The sequence below is a fragment of the Colias philodice genome, chromosome 6 (assembly GCF_061535455.1).
Source record: "Colias philodice isolate Cphi_HAF_F1 chromosome 6, ilColPhil1 Martin Lab GWU primary, whole genome shotgun sequence".
NCBI classification, from domain to species: Eukaryota; Metazoa; Arthropoda; class Insecta; order Lepidoptera; family Pieridae; genus Colias; species Colias philodice.
The window spans coordinates 8,543,453-8,553,637 of record NC_143091.1 but is presented as its reverse complement, the minus strand read 5'-3'; positions in this window follow the sequence as shown (position 1 = coordinate 8,553,637).

Below are 10,185 nucleotides of genomic sequence, written 5' to 3'. Positions count from 1 at the left end.
ATAATGAATTCTATTTCATACGAATGCTGTACACCAACGTACACACACTCTTCAAGCATTGTTAGCTTCAAGAACGCTACACCTAATCACCCGCGTCTCGAGGTCTCGAAGTTTCTAAACCGACATCGCTCGAGCTGTCTCCAATCATCGAGACCCGGGAAACAACAACTCGAAACGACCGCACTTCATTCGTGCCTTCACAACTTGGAGAATAACTTAGAAATTCAATTTGCAGTGGGTGAACTGTGCAGCCTGTTATGAACCTACGGCTGTAAGTTTAACTTAGAAATTGTTAGCATCAGTGCGTTGCGTTCGTCTGCTAACGACTGCTAAATGTAACACGACGATGCGCTTTAATTGTACCGGCTATATTCGCACGTCTAACGGCAAGGTGCGCGTTGATCTCTGTATGATAATTTTAGCCTTTACGCGCCAAATAAACGTCAGATTTGTAGCAGGTAGCAAAATAGTTCAGAATTCACAGTAAATGTGCTCCATCATTAGTATGGTATTTATATTACATTATATAGGAGAAGCTATTTAAAAATACTAATTACCACTATTTAATTGCGTCTTCTCTTCATTTTCTATGGACATACTTAAATATATAAAGTAGATGTCACATTATAACAAATAGGTTCTATTCAGTTGATCGTTTATCGCACTCAAAACTCATTAGATAATAAAGGCTGTAAAAAGAATGATAAATGACACAAAAAAGCAGTTATTAATTGAGTAATCCTGTTCAACAATGCTTGAAACGAATATAACAGTAGGATTTAATACTGCAATTTGTTAATTCTCTGTTAGTGTTACACGGGAATATTTATCTTTTTACCTTTGTACTTTGTCTTCCTTTCTTTCAGAGGGGGCCATCGCTTGGAACCCTCAGCCTCGGAAATTTGTTAAATTAATTGCCACATAGTTCATATATGTCTGATATTTTTTTGAAAGAAACAATAAGTGGCCCCAATAGTTTCCAACAAAATATATTTATGATAACACATAAACGAGACGTGATATGAATACCTGAGCATGTAAATACAGTTGGTTGCCTACGGACCGGAGATGTCTAGACAAATATTAAACATGCTTTTCACAAAAATACATTTTAAATTCATTTTGATATCTCTAAATATAGTATGACGACTTCTTTTTCGAAAGATACACGTGTTGATATTTATGAGAGCTTCACTTTCTTGAAGTAATTGAGAAATGGTTCAAGTAGAAAAAGAAAAATATCCCACAACGTATATTCATTTTAAGTAGGTAGTATTCGTAGATATAATTGAAGTCTTTATAATATGAATTAGTTTCTTAGAACATTTCTTTTAAAAACACATTTTTGCTTGCAAAATCATAAATTAGCGCAAAGTACACATAATCAAATGAATCACATATTTTTATATTTAACTATATATGTAAGATGTTTGAACATAGAAGCTAGTACTGAATCTGCAGACGAAATAATGAATTTTGGCAATTGGCGCATACTAATGCACATTGCAAGGATAGCTTGAGGCGTTTCAAAATTATACGTAGGTTCGTAGGACGATAACTAGCCGTCCGTATGGACACTATTGTAGAACCACCCGAAACTAACCGTGCTAAGCATTTCCCTTTGGAATAGAACATGAAATACCAAAGTGCCCAGGACATAATCGAATGAATGGAGTTTCAAGAAGGTGGAATTTCTGAGTGTTGTTGCCTGGAGTGTTCGCAAATGAATCATTGATAGGCCATGCAGTGGCGTTACAAGAAGCTGTCTAAAATTAAGGATTCATATCAGTTGAATAGTTACAGTTTGTTGGAACGGATCCTGGAACCCACAGTGTAATTTTGCTTTAATAAAATATGAATTCTATGTGGATCTTGTATGCATTTTGTATTCTAAAACCTCGTCGTTTTGTCGATAAATTTAACTGATACCAACACAGCTTTTAACTTCTTCAGAAACTTAAATAGCAAATGTTAAAACACATCTTGTACTTTTGAAAGCCTTTTTGTGACTGTTGACGTGAGAGACCTAGAGACCGTGGAGACTGGAAACTCGTTTGAAAGAAACTACTGATGACAGTCATGAGTATTAAAATAGACAAGTTGGAGTACTGCTGCTATTTTACATTCATTAACTAATTAACAAAATCAAATAGCAATAGAAAACGCACTTTCACGTCGTAACGTTTATCACACATAAACTGTTTTGATCGAAAAACATGTCGAAAGACTGACTTACATTCGAGTTCCACGATATTTATGTGAGAGACGTCGCATCATAAATTATTCAGAATGAACCAAGTCGGTAATTTGAATGGGGGTGAAAAATGTCTCTCGTGGGACTCCCGTCCCCGGCCATCTTGCGATCTGTCTTGTTTGATGCGCCGTTGCCACCTCTGTGACACTATTGTGATAAAGGAATACTAAATTCCCTACCTTATTTCTCTTGCGCCCTTTGTTCCTCGCGAGTTTACATTGCCTTGAATGTAACAAGAAATACGTAAACATACTTGCTTTTAGCTGTTTATGATGTCAAGGTTATGTTTAACTAGCAAGTAAACGACATACAATCCGATATTACAAAGTGACTATGTTACTTACTATACAACAACTAATTCTGAGATAAGTAACCTACATATTGTCGTCTGTCGTAATGGGTAAAAATAATAATAACTGTTATGATAGTTCTATCCATCGCCATTCATATAATTATCCCGCTTGTTTTACCTATTTTTATTGTAGGTAAGTAATCTTAGAGTTCATTTTTATATAAAGTCAGATACCTAAAGCAAGTCACATATCGAATGTTTTGATAAATAAAAGACAACTCCGCAAGGTTAAGATATTCTTGTCTACCTTATATATAAGTAGACAAGATAATACAACAGACACGACTACAATAACATTGAGTATTACCAAGAAAAATTATTTAGGTTTCCGAAAATATCACAATTTTAATATTACCCGCGAAGTTCTTCAGTTGTCTGGAACAGTATTTGTAATATATTAGTATCTCCTTATGATAAACAGCCGGAGACCCTAAACCCAATTTTCAATACAAATGATCCTGAAAAGACCGTGAAAGTAATATTAATCACCAATATTTGTGTAAATCACTCACTGTCGTAACCATTCTCACGTATTGAGTGTAAGCTCAGGGATTGTCACGAACATTTTGACCCTGTATTCCGTTACAATTTATCGTTTTCAACGTAAATTGAAACTATCACCACCTATTGTTATGCGTGAACATCGCTGAAGGATTTACGGGAGGAAATCTTTTTTTGTATTTTTATTGACACACGAACAGAACGACTTGCCCGGAAAAAGGTCCACTCAGAGATCCGCATATAAAATCCAATCCGATCATTTTCCCCTTCAATATGGAAAAAATATGGACTAAATAAGAGAGTATTCCGAATAAAAAGTAGCGCTATTTATTACTCCATATACATTTACTAACAACATTAAAGAAACATTTAAAATATTCTCGTAATCCGTAGACAATAAAAGCAACGGTTGAAAGGAATGATCTCGTAAAATACCACGAAAATGTGTTTTATTTTTTGCGTGCAAAAAGTTAAACAAACAAAGGAATAATGTGGAAAGTTGACTCGAAAGTACCATAAATATTATTTTTCTCGTTCGTAATCGATATTGTCAGCGATTTGCCAAGTAACCGCCATGATGGATGTTGTGTCGATGTTGAAACGACGATTTGTTTTACGTTTTTCCTTTGCTAATATTTACACAAGTTTTAATTTCATTTCAGTGCAAATTTTATGTTAAACGAGATTTAGGCTGGTATTGATACTGATATATTAATGGTTTTGTTAATGTATTCTTACATTTTATATGTACCCTTAGCATGTACCTACATCAAACGAGGTTGATTTTGTTTGAAAATTTAAGCACATTTTCAAAATTTCCTATTAGTAATTTATTAAATATTCATTTCGCATTGATTAAATGTATCTTATCAATGTAATTAGAATTGCTAAAATTTCAAAATCAATTTATCATGTTGTCACTTTATCATTCGGTAGTTATTGTCCGAATTTTGGAAACGCTCTTGCGGCAGTGATATCAATTCTTTATAGATATGTAAATTTTATTTTTTTATCGTTTGCACACAATAAACAAACGATAAAAAAAATGGACACATAGCAATCAAAGGATGTATTTTTACTTCAAAAACATTTTTTATTCTGCCTCGCTGCCTATGGGAATAGAGCGTGACAATTGTAAACGTATGTTTACGATATATAATTGGATAACAGCTCCTTACGCAGACTCGATCTCGAATTTTCTGGAAATAATTCTAAATAAACGATTTTAATTTCCCTTGAGCCAGGGAACATTGGGCTGAGCCAACAATTTGCCGGGTCGTGTCTCATTATAGGAAGGACTTGCAGTCTTGACGCAATATCCCAGGCTTTCCGGACAGAAATGCATAGTGCTGCAACCGCAACAAGCTCTCGCTACGTTGGAATTGTAGACAAAAACTGTCTAACGCTCTCGCATTTTCCATTATTTACACTTTATAATGTCGCTGGATAACGTTGGATTAACGTCATTAAAATCGCTTAGGTATACTTACGTACGACAATCTACAGATTCGTGAAGGTCGAGCAATTTCCATGTATTTCTATTAAATGGATGCTCTAACATATGTGATGTTAAACGTTAACAGGTATGCTAACTACAAAGAGCATTACATCGAAGGCAACATCACCATTAGCTATATTACTTGCGCAGGTAAGTTCAAGAGCGTTTGGCTTAGTTCACACAAGAAATCCTTGCTGGAGCGGTTCCCTCGAGTACCCTCTAAAGACTTGCTACGAAAAATGCCCGCATCGCTCCTGGTACTTGCAATTTATTGCCGCAGTTAAGCGAGCACAGCTTCCATGTTACCACTAACATTCGCTATTAAAATAATGTTTTTGATATAACAAAGAAAATGTAGTAGAAACGTTCGAATCTGAGACAGGTAAAGCTATTTATGAGCGAGCAGTACACATGGCGCAGTCTGATGAACTTTAATTACAATACTGGCAACCAAGCTGGAAGCAATTGCCAGTATTAGCATAATCATTTCAGCCTGCGTTATTCTGGAAACAAAATTTATTCTATAATTCGATATTGCGTTTTATTCAAATTTCAGTTTGTTTAAGCATGAAACTGACTACAAATAGGCTTTAAAATGGTTTGTTTTAGTAAATTATAGTTACCTAATGCTCATAAAAAAATTGTAGTTATTTACATACCTATTAAATGAATGAAAACCCCATTCCCTTTAAACTATTTTTAATATTACTTTCCTGACAATATAATAAATACAATTGTCTGGCAGACATCGCTTACAGCGATAAGACCGCCCTCTGTACATATTTTAACTTGTATCGCTATTATTTTGTAATCCTATATTTTTGTGTGCAATAGAGAATTTTTCATTCATTCATTCATTCAATATATGCATTAATTTCAGAAGCAAAGCCTAAGTACTACTATTAGTTGTAACAGCGATTTCATACTAGAACAATATAATGTTTTCATAATCGAAAATAAATAAAGAAGATTTGATCATTTTATTTCCATTTTATAGTCATAAAATATAAGAATAATTTTCTGTTGATAAGCATTAACTATCATAAAAGATAATCTAAAAATATATAACAATATAAAGATGGGATATAAGTACCAAATAGAAAATGATTAAAGGGCAAGGACGTCAAAGGAAAAGATTATGTTCATATCTGTAGGAACCTTGAATAAAAATATTAATGTCGTGGACGAGGTAAATTTCCACCGCTACCCTTTGCCTTTACAAGATTTACGGTGGATTATCCTTTAAGTATTGAGCTATTAAAGCCTTATATATTTTAGTATTATTTGAACTTATAATTAAGTGGTTTGGGAGTTTATTTAAAAAAAAATGTGTTTTGTTGTATTTTTGTATTTTATTCGTATTATTCGCAGCAGATTAAGTAATTTTACTTGTTATTATTACAGGATTATTAACTATATTAAAAATAAATGAAGCAAACATATTAATTTTTTTTTACCTCCGTCGATAGCAAATTATGAAAATTTGATTATATTATTCTCTCGACCCATGTTTTGTCCGCACTAATTGGTCCACACTTGAAGGTTACCGGAGGCTGACAGACGATAAATGTAATAAATTACCATATTTTTATAAGTAATATAACTCTATGTTATCTCTCATTCCATATGTCTTTTACTAGCATACGATGTCGAATAAAACTTTTAAAATCATTGAACATTGCGTCCCATGATTTCCTACGATGAAAACGCATTGTAAAGTCAAATGAGTTTGAAGAATGTTGGCATCTTAGAAAGAGCGTCTGGACTCTGGAGTTTTAGAATGTGATCAAGAAGGTTATTTCAAACCTGTGATTATATCAACTTTATAATAAAATAAATATACAAACATTCACTGTTATATAAAAGTTGTCAGTACATTTAAATACTTCAATAAACTTTTAATTGATACAGTGTGCTTAACATATTAAATGCGAAGCAATTAAGTAACACATTATACAGCTTTTGTGTGCATTATCAGTTGAAAAGCCCTTGGCCATGCAGCTGCCAGGATTTTACAAAAGGCTCGTATGTAGTTATATAGAAGTAGTAATATAGAGGTTGTAATTGCCCTCATTTGTTTAAAACTAGATAGTACCGCGGGTTTAGTCTAATTCAGTCTTTAAAAAGTAGCTATTAAAATGCTTTCAACACGCATTTAAATCATACCAAAGAAAATAATAAAGTAATCAACCGAATCAAGTTTAAGGATAAGTTAACGAAACGTATACTATAGAGTGTACAGAGTACAATATAGCGTGCATCGGACATTTGTCATAGGTACAAAATAATAGGTAAGTGTACAAACCAAAACTTTCAACTTCAGAACTAAAATTGTATGCAAAATACATTACTAAAGCATCTGAATTGCGTTAACTGTTCATCATTTTTATTAAAGCCCTAGTACATTTATTTTACGTTTTATGTAACGCCTGTGGCCGGCTGCCGTGGGATTGTCAACCACCTGCGCCAAATGTTTCATTTAACCACTGTCTCGTTACTGAGCTTTAGTTAATTTTTTAGCATTATACAAGCCGAGAGTATGAAAAATGATTTTCTCCGCGTTTAACATAAATTCTCTACTTTGCAGCTTTGCATCTAGGCGGGTTACGACTAAGGGCGCGTTCCCACTATGTCGTAACGACTAATTTATCGTTCGACGACTGTCGTCTCTACCTGTTCCCATTATAACGATTGTTTGTCGTCAACATTTTTTATCGTTTAGCGACTGTCGTATCTAGCTGTTCCCATTGGATCGCGACCACATTTTATCGTTTCCTGGGAGTCGCTTTGTCGTTTACACATCATCAGCAAGCTACAAATCTAGTCGCCTCTGCGTTCGCTTGGTGATTACTAGTGCGTTTACTCTCCTGAGTTCAATGGACGTTATAGAGTTGCCGTCCACGATTTTTTATCGTTTTACGACTGTCGTGCTTGCCGTTCCCACTGTCACGACAAAGTGTCGTCACTGCAAAAACTGTCGTAGACGACAGTAAATTGTGTCGTTCTAAATGTGAACACCTCCATTTAAACATATAAGCCACGACACTTAAAACTACACGATTATCTGTCGTCACGACACGGTGGGAACGCGCCCTAACATTTTTCTTACAATATTAACACATTTACATAATATATAGAACGGCGAGTTGTTCGTTGAATTTTTTATAGTTTGTTTACTTATATACAACTATTTACAGATCATTTTTAAACTTCTTCTTCTTCTTCTACAATGTTATGGTACTTAGCTAAAGGGAAATCTTTTACGACATCTAACGTATTAGTTATCATCCTAGAACCATAGTAGAACTAGAACATGAAGGTGAAAACAGGTGATCATTTCATAAGATATGTTAGGAGAGCCATGTAATGGGACGGTAGACGCCAGACAGCCATTGAGAAAATTATAAAAGCGACCGAACAGGATTATCGAACCCGACTTCGGAAAAAATCACTGAATTTTCTTTTATATCTGTCCCAATAGAATTTAATACGTATTTTCTAGTGTACAATTGAGTTTAATTTCCGTCCCTGTCAAAAGCATTAACATAATAATAAAACATACGTATTACCTACGTACATTCTAAATAATGTTGCGGTAAAATAAATGAGAGCACAGTGACTGCGCTGCTATCTGTACATTTTTATGTTTTCAAAATGAAGGGATGAACGAAAAATAAATTGCATGTTAGCATTATTTTCACTAGCTGGCTCACCGAGCTTACCTTCAGGCCTGTATGTTGTTTAATGAAAAACCAATATTTACCTGGAAAACGTATCTGTTTATCATTTCTGGTGTAAAATTCGGTGTTTAATCATATTAGGAAAGGAATTAAACACAAATGTGGAAAATTAAAAATCGATGCTTTATAAGTAGGTATCTTCAAAGTTTAGTCAACAGATTTGTTATGAATGTTATGTTAGCACAAATATGTTGTTCGACACAGAACGGAAAATTTTGTATGTAGGTAGGCGTACCTATTTCTGGTTTATTTCCAGTGTCAATGCTATATTTGAAATATGAAATTATTCCCACATAATAAAGTATAACTCAAGTAGGTGAAATTAACAAATGTACACGATAGGATAGTGCAATATTACCAGTATTCCCCCGTGACTGCGCCAAAGTGTCACCTGGCGCCTCTACTCTCCGATATTAGCTTGCAATTTATAGCATTCGGACTGCCGTCTGCGCTGCAATCCACCTCACATTTTATTCTTATCTCTACAGATAGCACGGTACTTGTTCCAAATATGTATATCGTTACAAATAATGGGGTCAAAGTCGCAATAGAACTCCATGGTGTTGTGTAAGGCTACGTCTGTATCATAAATTAGAAAGATATTTAAAACGACCACTTCGATGATATGCTCTGAGGAATAGAAGGTAATAATACAAAAATGCCAGACTTCTCTATAAATTCTATTCATGAATACCTATTTTAAACGTGTAGCTGTTCGAAATTAAATACTTAATCACAGTGACAAAGCACAAAAAGGCTAAGCTATCTTTTTTTAGCCGCCAGTAGCGAGTACCGGCTACGAATAGCACGGATCAATACGACAAACGAAATCTATTTAGCTCCAGTCGGAATGCAACATATTGAAGGGAATATGGTCAAACGTTTGTACTTCAGATGGGGAAAATAAACAACGCATCGCTTGGAAAAGCTTTTACGAATACAACTTTGTTTTAGAGAGATCTTTTTTATCGATCGTTTTGCTAGTGTGTAAATATTGAAGGTGGGTGTGTGTTAGTTATTTAAAAAATTGGTAACATTTTATTAAAATACCTATAACGTATAAGGATTTAATAACAATGCATCATCAAGATACGATACCAAATATTATTATTTATGTTAAAAATATGATCATATAAAGAGTTTGGATATAAATTATTACAACAATTTGAAACTTTTTCGATGAAATTATTAAAAAAGAATTGCAGAGTCATTTCTAGTAATTTTTTAATACCGAAATGATATTGCATGCTCGCAAGCATTATAAATGCGAGTTCAAATTTTGTTGCTCAATCACGAACAAAGAAGTAAATGGACGAATGAAATTTTCACACACAGGCCATGCCCGAGGTTACTATATATCATATTTTTTTATTTTTAAAGATTAACGTACAGTTTTGTTAAAACTGTGAATTCAATTACATGGACTTTCGACGATTGAAAGTGTGGAAATATTTTTATTTTGTTGTAAATTATTTTCATGCATTTAAATTTTTGAAAAGTTTCGGAAATTGATATAATTATTACGTATTTATTTCTGAAATATCTTTTTGGCTTGCTGTATTCCTTCTTTGAATCTTTATACTAGTTTCACCGTTTACATAAAGATGAAGGGGCACAGTAGTATAAATTAAGTTGAATATCATTACATATAATTTTCTCCATAAATATTATTAAATACTATCAATGACAATGACCCTAATAAACGCATATTCTGATAGAAGAAACGTCTTACTACTTGTACCATTTAATTATTAGAAAACGATATCACAAAGGCATTCATAACAATCGCTTAACGGCATCCCCATACGAGTTATATAAACACCATAAGACATGCCATGTC